The sequence below is a fragment of the Myxocyprinus asiaticus genome, chromosome 27, assembly GCF_019703515.2.
Source record: "Myxocyprinus asiaticus isolate MX2 ecotype Aquarium Trade chromosome 27, UBuf_Myxa_2, whole genome shotgun sequence".
In the NCBI taxonomy this organism is placed as follows: domain Eukaryota; kingdom Metazoa; phylum Chordata; class Actinopteri; order Cypriniformes; family Catostomidae; genus Myxocyprinus; species Myxocyprinus asiaticus.
In genome coordinates, this window is record NC_059370.1 from 41,848,122 (window position 1) to 41,861,500 (window position 13,379).

Here is a 13,379-nt window from a genome sequence, read left to right on the forward strand (position 1 = left end):
CCCCCCTCCACCAAACTTCACAGTTGGCACAATGCAGTCAGACAAGTACCGTTCTCCTGGCAACCGCCAAACCCAGACTTGTCCATCAGATTGCCAGATGGAGAAGCGTGATTCGTCACTCCAGAGAACGCATCACCACTGCTCTAGAGTCCAGTGGCGGCGTGCTTTACACCACTGCATCCGACACTTTGCATTGCACTTGGTGATGTATGGCTTGGATGCAGCTGCTCGGCCATGGAAACCCATTCCATGAAGCTCTCTACGCACTGTTCTTGAGCTAATCTGAAGGCCACATGAACTTTGGAGGTCTGTAGCGATTGACTCTGCAGAAAGTTGGCGATCTCTGCGCACTATGCGCCTCAGCATCTGCTGACCCCGCTCTGTCATTTTACGTGGCCTACCACTTCGTGGCTGAGTTGCTGTCATTCCCAATCGCTTCCACTTTGTTATAATACCACTGACAGTTGACTGTGGAATATTTAGTAGCGAGGAAATTTCACGACTGGACTTGTTGCGCAGGTGGCATCCTATCACAGTACCACGCTGGAATTCACTGAGCTCCTGAGAGCGGCCCATTCTTTCACAAATGTTTGTAGAAGCACTCTGCATGCCTAGGTGCTTCATTTAATACACCTGTGGCCATGGAAGTGATTGGAACACCTGAATTCAATTATTTGGATGGGTGAGTGAATACTTTTGGCAATATAGTGTATATATATATATATATATATATATATATATATATATATATATATATATATATATATATATATATATATTAGATTACTATGGCACTATCTTTAAACCTCTGTAAACTTGAATTTTCTCTCGCACAGTCAGAGCACATCACTCTCGCACTTCAAACGGACATTCGATCCCCCTCTCTCCCAGTCCAGGTTTCATGTCAGTTTCAGCCGAACTCACTGTACAACACCCAGTGACTTTTCTGTATGCCAGCATCGGAGCCATGAATTTGATACGTGCATCAACCGGCAGCCAGTGGAGAGAGACAAGGAGTGGTGTAACATGCGCTCTCTTTGGTTCATTATGCCACGATAAACCTTCACACCCCTACTCGTCACTGATTATGCTAACGCATTTACTTCAACGTGAGATCCCAGGTCTCCCACACTACTGACGCAACGTGCTTCCGGTAGTACCACATGGGAATGTAAACAATGGAGCCGATGCAAAAATGTCTGATAAGAAATGGCTTTTGTTGGTGAGTTGGCATAATGTGGCCGATCCTAGGGTTCTGGAACTCTTGGAAACAACATGCCAAATTCCTATGTGATGTTGTCAAAAACTAGAGGAGAACTCTGAAGCCGACGACAGTAGGTTGAAAGTTTTGCTGCTGAAATTGGTCTGTGCTTACTGAAATTCGAATTACTGACCCCAAACCTCAACCCTAAGCCTAACTGTCAGTGGAGTAAAAATGATATTTTAGAGCGAAAATACAACCTCCGAATCGGGCTCACCTTTATTTGTGTGCACTTTAGTGATTTTGATCAGACTCTTCAGAATCAGAAGGCAAAGCTTCACAAGTAATACTAATGACTTTTCAAACACATTTTCCGAAGCTAAGGAACTGCCTGGCGTCTTACACTGAGAGAACGAATAGGGACAAGTGTGAACAAATAATGAATCACACAGGCATGAGGTGTGATAAACACTAATACACAGTGGCATCTTTGAGTTGCCATACTGAATTGATAACTAGCTGCATCGTCATGGCATCTATCATTTAGATGCTTGCTTTCTTCCTCCATGAGTCAAGTTGCTTTCCAAGAGCTATAAAATGATACATCTGCTACATGAAATGTTCCATTCTCCCTTAACATAATGACCACAGTGTGGAGCAAATTAAAAAAATGAAGTTAAAACACTTTGGGGACCCCCAACAAGGAACCAGTTGTCTTGAATTTCCTTCTTAGTGAACTCCAAATTCTCAATATCACTCTGTAACAGAACATTCACTTCATCGTATGATCACATGACTCTGAATCATATATTTTTTCCAGTATAAGTTTACATTCTGATTTGAAAATAAATTCCCCAAGTCTATATAGGCTATCCACAGTATTACCTACAGTTATATTATTATACATTATGGTGGACGAATTGTTTAGTTTTGCTACTTGTTAAGGCAAGCATAAATATAACTGTAGCTCATACATATTTTTGAATCCTGTAACCCTAAGTTTTAAACTGCTGTGCATAATTTGTCCCAGAACACCCTAGGAACCACTTAGTAACCACCCAGAACCTCTTAGCAACCACTCGACTTTACATCATGCCTAGAGGCCGATTTATACTTCTGCTTTGAACGTATGCCATGATGTGCACCTCTCCAAATATGTAACCACGGGCAGACCACAACAGCTGTGATTGGTCTGCTTTGTAACCAGAGACCATCCCCCTGGATGACACAAAAGATATCTGAGGTAGTGTCTCATTTTTTCAAGATTATTTTAAGATCTATGCATTGTATCACATTGTATTTGGACTTGTTTTAATCAGGAGCATCTGCTGTCTTTATATTCTGTTTGTTTCATTAAGTTACAAGCGAAAATGTGACAAAAAGACACATCTGCTCCCAACTCATTAAATATTTGTTGATCCGTATGATGATTTGCGCATATGTTTGACAGTGTGGTATAAATAATCATATTTCATAAGTTATGAGAAAGGAACACTTCTAATTTGTCAGCAAAAAAAAAAAAAAAGAAAAAAAAGAAAAAAGCACTTGTTAAGAGTTATGTTGCTTAAATGCATTGTAAAGTCAATCTTCTAAGTTTTAAAATGAGCATGGAGCATCAACATAAGCCAACATATTTATTTTATGTTATTTAAGGGAATCAAGAGCAAGCATACAGTATATGCCTGACTTATTTTCTTTCTGCATGGCAGATATGCATCATAAATAATTAGGTTACCTAAATCTCAACATTTTCACATCCTATGATGAACTTTTTTTTCATGCTAATAAATACTTGTTTTATGTTTTAATGCACAAATAACATTGCTTTTGTTTGTTTATAAAAATGTTTAATTGTTTCAGAAATTATTGCCTTTTCACTTGCATTTTTGCTGTGTACTTGCAGAATGATGCAGACACTGCATGGTAGAACTACAATGTGTGGGTCAGTATGCAGAGCCTGCGGTGTAGGTTCAGCACAGAAGTATAAACCGGCCTTAGGAATACCTATTAACTGTGGTAAAATCCCTGTGACACAAAAACACTTGTGGCTTATAAACTCAGCAATAAAAGAAACGTCCCCTTTTCAGGACACTGTATTTTAAAGATAATTTAGTAAAAATCCAAATAACTTTACAGATCTTTATTGTAAAGGGTTTAAACAATATTTTCCATGCTTGTTCAATGAACCATAAACAATTAATTAACATGCACCTGTGGAACGGTCATAAAGACACTAACAGCTTACAGACGGTAGGCAATTAAGGTCACAGTTATAAAAACTTAGGACACTAAAGAGACCTTTCTACTGACTCTGAAAAACACCAAAAGAAAGATTGCTGAGGGTCCCTGCTCATCTGCGTGAATGTGCCTTAGACATGCTGCATGGAGGCATGAGGACTGCAGATGTGGCCAGGGCAATAAATTGAAATGTCCGTACAGTGAGACGCCTAAAACAGCGCTACAGGGAGACAGGAAGGACAGCTGATCGTCCTCGCAGTGGCAGACCACTTGTAACAACACCTGCACAGGATCGGTACATCTGAATATCACATCTGAATATCACACCTGCGGGACAGGTAAAGGATGGCAACAACAACTGCCCGAGTTACACCAGGAACGCACAATCCCTCCATCTGTGCTCAGACTGTCCGCAATAGCCCTGAGAGAGGCTGGACTGAGGGCTTGTAGGCCTGTTGTAAAGCAGGTCCTTACCAGACATCACCAGCAACAACGTCGCCTATGGGCACAAACCCACCTTTGCTGGACCAGGCAGGACTGGCCAAAAGTGCTCTTCACTGACGAGTTGTGTTTTTTCTCACCAGGGGTGATGTTTGGACTTGGTGGAAGAGTAGGGTAACATCTCACAGCAAGAACTGGCAAATCTGGTGCAGTCCATGAGGAGGAGATGCACTGCAGTACTTAATGCAGCTGGTGGCCACACCAGATACTGACTGTTACTTTTGATTTTGACCCCTCTTTGTTCAGGGACACATTATTCCATTTCTGTTTGTCACATATCTGTGAAACTTGTTCAGTTTATGTCTTAGTTGTTGAATCTTTTTATGTTCATACAAATATTTACACATGTTAAATTTGCTGAAAATATAAGCAGTTGAAAGTGAGAGGACGTTTCTTTTTTGCTGAGTTTAGTTCTATTAAATGTTGAGATTTGTTTGAATTAGTAGACTACTAGAAAAGTAAAGAAATCTCTGACTCTGACAAAGTTTGGTCTCTGATTCAATCTTTTGAAAATGGTGAAATGAAACAAAATGTGTTCCACTTCACTATTTATAGTCAAGTGAGTGCTGTCAAGTGGGACTTTGGAGTTAACCTTCATGTGAAAATGTGTGAGGGGATTTGTTCACAGTGATGTTTCACAATGATTTCACATGGCAATCGCTTTTTGTATTCAATTGTGGACATTTGTTGTGTCAACACAATCACACGGGAAGTCAGCATGTTGTTTCCTAGAATTCCAGAATTCTAGGATTGGCCACATTATGCTGACTAACCGACAAGCACCATCTCCTATCAGACATATTTGCATCAGCTCCAGTGTGTTTACCTTCCCTTGTGGTGCGACTGGAAGCATGCTGCATCAGCAGCAATGGAGATCCAGGTTTGAATCCTGTGTTGAAACTAGGGGTGTAACAGTTCTCAGTAAAAAAGAACCATACGGTTCACCAACCACAGTTCGGTAAGCATTTGCTCTGTGGCTCATATCTAGTTTAATAACGCATTTGGATCATACAGTTTGGTGAAAAAAATAAAGCGCCAAATAGACATGCGCAGTTGTAACCTCCGCTAATGCACCTTTATGGCTCTGTAGATGGACACACTCCGCCTGTGTTTTACGTGGGTCAACCTTCTACAGAGAGAAGCTGTCCTATTAACTTTTAGTATGTTAAATCAGTTGATGACATCACAGTTCTGCACGCGTTAGTTGGCAAAATGGCAAGCTGAGAAAACAAGCCGCAAGAGAGAAGCCCCTGCGTCATTTAAGTCTCCTGTCTGGGAACCTTTTCTTTATGCAGTCAATTACAACAGCGATGGTCAAAAAACGTTTACAAAACAGGCACTGTTTGCAGACATTGCTCAACGCAAGTGCCGTATACTGGTAATACATCGATGTTTTTTAGCTATTTACGCTGACATCATCCGAGAATATATAGCGTGCAGTGCACACAGAGCCGCAGGTGAGTCCGAAACTGCACACAGACACACTCCCTTCCGTCTTTAAACAGGCACTCAGTGCTAGTTCGGACAGACATGAAACAAGAACTAAAGTGCTTGGGGTGTTCATAGCCAACGTTATGTTGCCCTTACTCTGTTGATGAAGATGTGGGATTTCCGCATATGATTAAAATACTTGAGTCGCGTTATGACATCTATTCTTGTATTCATCTTAATAGCAAGTTTATTTCTTCTGTAGTGATATACAGATTCTGAACGTTGGATATATGTTGAGTTGAGTTGAGTGAAATGCACTTCATGTTGATGCATGTAGCGTAATAATGCAGGTATTAAGTTAAAATGTTGAGTTAGTAATTAAAGTTTTTTTAGTTTTTTTTTTTAGTTAAGGACCCTGACAAAAATTAACCATGGTTTTACTATAGTAATATTGTAGTAACCATAACCATAATAACAAGGACTGTTGTCCCTATGGTTTTCTTAGCAGAAATCATGGTTTTGATAGAATTAACCATGGTTTTATGTAGTAACACTGTAGTATCCATATAGTAACCATGGTTTTACTATAGTAATATTGTAGTAGCCATGACTGAAGTGGGGACTGCTGTCACCATTGTTTTCTTGGCAGAAATCATAGTTTTGATACAATTAACCATTGTTTTACAACATTAATACTGTAGTTTCCATATAGTAACCTTGATTTTATTATAGCATTGTAACCATGACAGTAACCATGTTAATTTTGTGGTTACTATTATTTTACTACAAATACAATGTTTAGACTATGGTTACTGTAGTTAAAACTATGGTAATCTGTTGTGAGGGCAAATCTCTTGAAGTGTCTGTTACCAAATAGAATATTTTTACTTTGGATTTGGCAGTTATATTTTTTCCCCCTGAACATAACAAATACTGAACTGTACCGAAACCGTGATACAAACCGAACCGTGAGAAATTTGAACCGTTACACCCCTAATTGAAACCAGCAAGTAATTGAGTTTTCATAATCAGTTATAAGTGTGATTCGTAGGCTGCATTTTCCCCTCTAACATAATTTTTTTACTCCACTGATGCTTAGGTTTAGGTTTGAGTTGGGGGGTTCAGTATGCATCATCACTGTATAACAGCCTGTACAGCTGAAAACAACTCTATTTTGGCTCCCCTCCGTGGGCATTTCATCCTGAAAATGGAGCTCACATGTGCACATACCTCCAACAACACTTACTGCTTTGGCCACTGGGGGCAGTGTTTAAAATTTTGGTAAGGACAGACCGATTTTAGCTGAAGAAATGTCAGCGCACTGTTTCCGATTTCACTGGGAGATCAGTCTATGTTATGCAAGTTCTAGAAATTATATATATATTTAAGCAATATCACATGAGCAAGAGTGTGATATGGTCCTACATCAGCACTGCTGTGATTGCCTACGGCACTCGGCCTAGGACCATATAGCATGATTGCGAGTGTGATCTTGCTTATATACAACAGTTCAATGAACAAGTAAATATTAAAAAATTTGAAAAATTGAATACGGTCATAAAAAACGTATTTGTGCATGAAACTACTTTCGCCACCGATCAGAATCTGCCGTTGCTGGTTCAAAACAAATGATGCGTCCAAGCCTCTAAAAAACTTCACTTTAGAACTACTAGTATCACAGCTTGGGCTGTTTCTAACATGTTATTGGAGAAATAAGTATGTGTATGTGCGTGTGTGTGTGTGTGTGTGTGTTGTGTGTGTGTGTGTGTGTGTGTGTGTGTGTGTGAGAGAGAGAGAGAGAGAGAGAGAGAGTAAAACATTTTGAATAAAAATGTAAAAATATCTTAGCTCAGTGATCCGACTTTTGAAGCTCCAAAAATCCCAGGCAGTTGACAAACGTCATCCATACGACTCCGGCGGTTAAATTAATGTATTCTAAAGCAGTACGATCGCTTTTGGTGCGAAAAAGATCAATATTTAAGTAATTTTTAACTATAAACTCTCACTTCCGGTCAGCAGCAGTGTGTACGTTCACGTCATGAGAGGGCTGAGTTCACGTGGACTTTATGTGACGAATTTGTGTTGATATGTTATCTGGACACAATCTCATGTTTTTCTCTCTGTTGAGACATCCAGAATAAGCACACAAATGCACCATTGTGAGTAAACATACAAATACAGATCTAAACAAGGGCTGCACGATTTGGACAAAAACTCACATTGCAATTATTTTGAAAAAATATTGCGATTTGAACAGCGATTTATGATAGACAACATTTTTTTAAAAACTTTCTATCGCATGTTCAACTGCCAAAAGGCTACTAGGGTTTTGACACTTAAAAAAATAACCAAATTGAGACATTTTTATTCAGTTCACCCACAAACAAATAAATATATAAACAGTGAAACAACACTGTCTTCATATTAAAATTATACCCATCCATCGTGTACCTGTTTTTGTCCATTTTGTGATAGGGTCTCAGCCCACTAATCATCATCATTGGTTTTTCAATCAACTTGAATATAAGGGATGCTTAAATCAGCATTTTTACATCGTCCGATGCCAATCATTTAACTTTCTATCAGCCGCTCTGTCAAAACTGGTTATATGTAAGTTTTCTGCTCAATGTCACTTTTTCTCCCCAATTTGGAATGCCCAATTCCCAATATGCTCTAAGTCCTCATGGTGGCATAGTGACTCGCCTCAATCCAGGTGGCGGAGGACAAATCTCAGTTGCCTCCACGTCTGAGAGCATCAATCTGTGCATCTTATCATGTGGCTTGTTGAACGCATTACCACAGAGACATAGCGCACCTGGAGCCTTCACGCTATTCTCCATGGCATCAATGTACAACTCACCACGTGCCCCACCGAGAGCGAGAACCACATTATAGCGACCACGAGGAGGTTAACCCAACGTGACTCTACCCACCCTAGCAACCGAGCCAATTTGGTTGCTTAGGAGACCTGGCTGAAGTCACTCAGCACGCCCTGGATTCGAACTCGCGACTCCAGGGGTGGTAGTCAGCGTCTTTACTCGCTGAGCTACCCAGGCCCCTCTCAATGTCACTGTAAACTGAATTTCCCTGTTGGTAATACCATAGTTGTTGCCTAGTTTTTGCTGTCAAAAATAATGTCGGTTGGATGAATAATTAAATAAACACAAAATATTCAATTTTACTCTTTACTCTAGGCTTTAAAAACAAGTAGGCTTATACAAACTATTCTCTACTGTATATAAGAAAGTCCTAAAGAACGATGCTTAATGTCAAAATGAAGTTGAACTGATAACCCATTGGTGGAATTAAACTTAAAGTAAAAGTTTTGGTTAGTTTGTCACCATTTCATTTCATTATTTTTATTCATTATTATATTTCATTTAACAATGCATTATATTATAGTTTCTAAATAGTTTATATTGATTTATTTTATGTACGTTCCTTCCTTTTCATTTTGTTGGATGTTGGTAATATTAGTTCCGCTTCCACTTGTTGCCGCTGGGAGTGTAATAAGGGCGACATGCTCTCTTGTGAGGTAAACAAATGACAGGAGAAAGGAGGAAGAGCGCATGTTTCTGGACTCTACAGGTGCTACTGTTAATGCTGTTTGCTCAGTAATCATTTAATAACGATGTTCGAATTATACCCCATCTTGTATTCCACGTTATTATTATGATACCTGTGCCTGGCGGAAACTGAGATGCTGCTACAGTAGATAATAATAAAAACCGCTTCACGCAGGACACACCGGTTTAGTGTAAATAAAGCGCTTAGCGCACATTAGCAAACCAAACTCTTGAGCACTTTTGTTAGTCCAAGCATGAGATGAAGTTGTGGAGATCAGAACCGCTCTGAAAACATTGTAATAATGCTCTAACTTAATATAGACTGGACAGAGCAGTGCATATAAACTTTGAATATTTATTTATTTAATTAAATCACAAGGTCATATTGCGGTTTCGATGTTATTTCAATTAATTGTGCAGCCCTAATCTAAACCAAAACCAACGAAGCTTCTTTACAGCATTCTTCCTACTGAGCTGTAAACAGCGTTGCTCTTTGGGTGTGTCCCATGTGCATCAGTTTTCGCGTGTCACACGTCAATGCGATTGTCATACTGCTGCTGACCAGAAGCGATGATTTATAAGTACTTACAGTAAATATTTATCTTTTTCACACTAAAAGCAATTGATCGCTTTAGAAGACATTCATTTAACAGCTGGAGTCGTATGGATGACGTTTATACTGACTGTCTGTTCTTTTTTGAGCTTCAAAGGTCTGATCACCATCCACTTGCGTTTTAAGGACCTACTAAGCTAAGATATTTTCCATCAAATGTGTTCTGCTAAAGAAATTAAGTCATACACCTCTAGAATGGCATGAGGGTAAGTAAATGATGAGAGAATTTTCATTTTTCGGGTGAACTAACCCTTTTAATATAGGAACAATCCTCCTTAAGAAAAACTTTGGGTTAATTACATTGCTCAAGGGCACAAAAGCTCATGGCTTGCTGCATGTTAGGATCAAACCAGCAACTTTCTGATTACTACTTTTAGCCCTGAGACTTAACCACCACCTAAAAAGAGTAATTTCTGATGATTTGAGATAGCTAATCAAAAGAATGCATCTTCAACTGTGGATTTCTAGCAGCATTAAGCCTGGTCATAATTGAAGGCACGGACGGACATGCATCTCCAGAAGTATGGCAGAAGTGTGCTATCTCTCTCTGTGCACTTGACAGCCCAGTCGATGCTTTTAATCAACTGATTGGAAGCCAAAGCAAATCCCATTCAACACTGAGGTAGGTGAGGGAATTGATTGCCCAACAAAATGGACTTGGGAGGCTCATGTCAGGGGCTTACTAAGCGTGAGCCCACCAATACTAGATTCTCTCCTGTTTGCAATAACGTTATTGCTCTCTGAGTGACAGGCCTGATGAAGAACTCTTATGATTGTGAGGTTTTATTCATCACAGTTCTTGATGAAGACAGGCACATGTTGTCCTAGCCAGAACGTCATCAGCCAGAACTTAAATTAGAGTCGAAACATTCCTCTCACAACTCAGTTAAAATGTATAATATATTAATGGTGCCGTGCAAGGACATTAATTCAAAATGCAAGGTGCACCTTGATATTAAATACCCATCAGGGTTCTTCATAGAATTGAAATATTATTACTGAAGAACTTTTGAGTTAGCACTTTTCCTCAAGCGTTACAATGCAAAAATAGATTTCTCATTCTCTCGCTCAGTGATGTAGAGGTAAATGTCAGGGATTGCAACAGGCTTTTCAAAGCAGATTGATCTCACAGTGAATTTGCAAACAGTACTTTTCTTGAGCTAAACTTGCTCTGGGGTTACCGAAATTTGAAGCACTGCTCCCAGTGGGCCAAAGCGGGAAGCGGGAAATCTCTGGGAAGTAATCTGAACTTTATACTTTTCTGCTGAAATTTTCACTAATTCTTTTAGTGTTTGTCATAAACAGATGGTACAGAACTAGGGTTGGGTATGGATACAGATTTCCTGATTTTATTTGAATCAATTTAGATTTGATTCTGATTAATTTGGGCATATTTCAGTTATCCGTTTTCCTCACATATGTAAGAAATTCTTCCTCAGCTAATGCTGTAAATTAAACTGAGCCTTCTAACTTGTCACATTATGAAATTATTGATTTTAAAAACTAACAACAGTCAAAGTTTTGCTGTTCAAATGCTATTTATTTTACAGATGTTATAATCCAGACTAATCTCAGAGTGAATTTGGAAATGGTAGGGTGACTTTTCTTTAGCTAAAATCGGTCTGTGCTTACCGAAATTCGAAACACTAACCCCAATGTCCAAAGCGGTAAGTGTTGTTGGGCGTATGGACACACGTGAGCTCCATTTTCCGGGTGAAATGTTCACTGAGATGCTCCAAAAGCAAGTTGTGAAACAAGTTGTTTTCAGCTGTACAAGCTGTAATACCGTGAAATGCATATTTAATAAACGGATCCCCCAATCCAATCCAAACCTAAACCTTACCAACAGTGGAGGTAAAAACTTAATTTTAGAGATAAAAATGCAAACTCCGAATTGCGCTCATCACTGATTATGCATACGCTATTACTTCCTGGCTTCAATGCAGGATGCAAACTCGGATCTCCCACGCTGTTGATGCAACATGCTTCCAGTCGTGCCACAAGGAAAAGTAAATATGTTTGAGCTGATGCAAAAAAGTCTAATGGGAGACGATGACTGACTCACTGAGTCGGCATAATGCTGCTGATCCCAGGGCACTGGAATTTTCAGAAACAACATGCCTATTTTTCATGTTATCATGTTGCAGTAATTAACACATTTGAAGAATCTATATCGGGACTGTTTAAATGATGACCTGGATTAATCAGAAAATCTATATTTTTACCTAGCCTTATCAAGGACTGACCCCACTGTGTAAATATTAGATTTATTTTTATTTTTTTCTGTGGCCATTATTGCTGTATCACATAACTCAGATAAAGGTGCCCCCTAAACGATGTGTTAAAACAAATTGTGATTGGTCATTTGTTATAAAGCTGACAATGTCATAATGCACTAAATGTAACTACATTTCATTCAGTCCTTGTGCTGCACAGACACCTAATGCAGTATCGCAGAGCAGAAAGATATTCAAGCTTCAGTGATCCGTATCGAAATGGGCAAAATAAAATAAAATCCCCAACCCGACGTGAAACAATCCAGGTTTTTGCCAAATTCCAAAACATAGGGATACAATTTATGAAAATTACAATTTCCTCTCCTATCCTCCCCTCCAGAAAGCAGATAGAGGGAGTCACAGCCAGGCAGTTTGGTGTGTACATGCATCTCCCTATCTCTCGATGCCAGACATTTGACCAAATGGCAAAACGTCTGGGCCGTAATGCAGCTTAAACCAGCCAGTAATCACATAATAGGTGGGGAAAAAAGCACCTAATGTAAAGCGAATACAGTATGTTTTGTTATCGGAATGACAGCCTTTCAGTCACTTTTCACTTTCATTGTATGGAAAAGAGAGGCACTGAAAGTGAATGGTGACAAGCATTTCTCCTAAAATCTTTATTTTGTATTCCATGGAGGAAAGACAAGTTTTGGAATGACATGAGGGTGAAAAAATGATGACAGAGTTTTAAAAGACCTTTGTCTTTGAAAAACTTTTCTCTCCTGATCTTTAACTTTACTCGCAACTTTTACCAGCATTTTAAAATGCATGGCTGTGCCTCCATGAATCACAGTGAGTGATTGTCAGTAAAAACCAATAATTAATCTTCCTTCATTCCCTCTAATCGGTGAAAACAGTGGGAATGCTTTAAAATATTTACTGTGTTTACAATGGCAGAGAAGGCCTGATGAGTCATTATTTGATCATGGTTATGAAAAGTTTCTTTTTTTTTTTTTTTTTTTTTTGGATCATGTAAGATCAGATTCATTGAGGTTAAACTTTTTAGTGTTCAATGGGGTAGAAATTGATTCAGTTGTCTGTTATACTTTTAAAAATCTTTTATACTGCCATTTCAATGGTAGTCTAAACAAGTAATAAACTGATATAAAAATAAGAGTAGGATATAAGAGCATTTAGAGGATAAGGCTTGAATTATTTATTATATTTTAAGGTAAGTTTTACAACTTTTACATTGACATATAATGATATTCATAACCCCAGGTAACCCCCCCAATAATCAAAACAAGCAAGTACTGTTTCTGCTCTGTTTCCAGCCTTATCTCACAGTGAAATTGGAAAGAGCAGACTGACCTTTCTTTTGTGAAAATCGGTAAACGTTGACCAAAATTTCGAAACACTGCCCCCAGTGGCCAAAGTGGTAAGTGTTATGGGCACATGTGAGGTCCATTTATGTCCAGGAGAGGCTGCCAAAAGCTAGTAGTGAAGCAAGTTGTTTTCAGCTTTACAGGACATTATACAATGAAGAGAACAGCATATATTTATAGATTCTATCCCCCAACCCAAACCCAAACCTTACCTTAACAATTAGT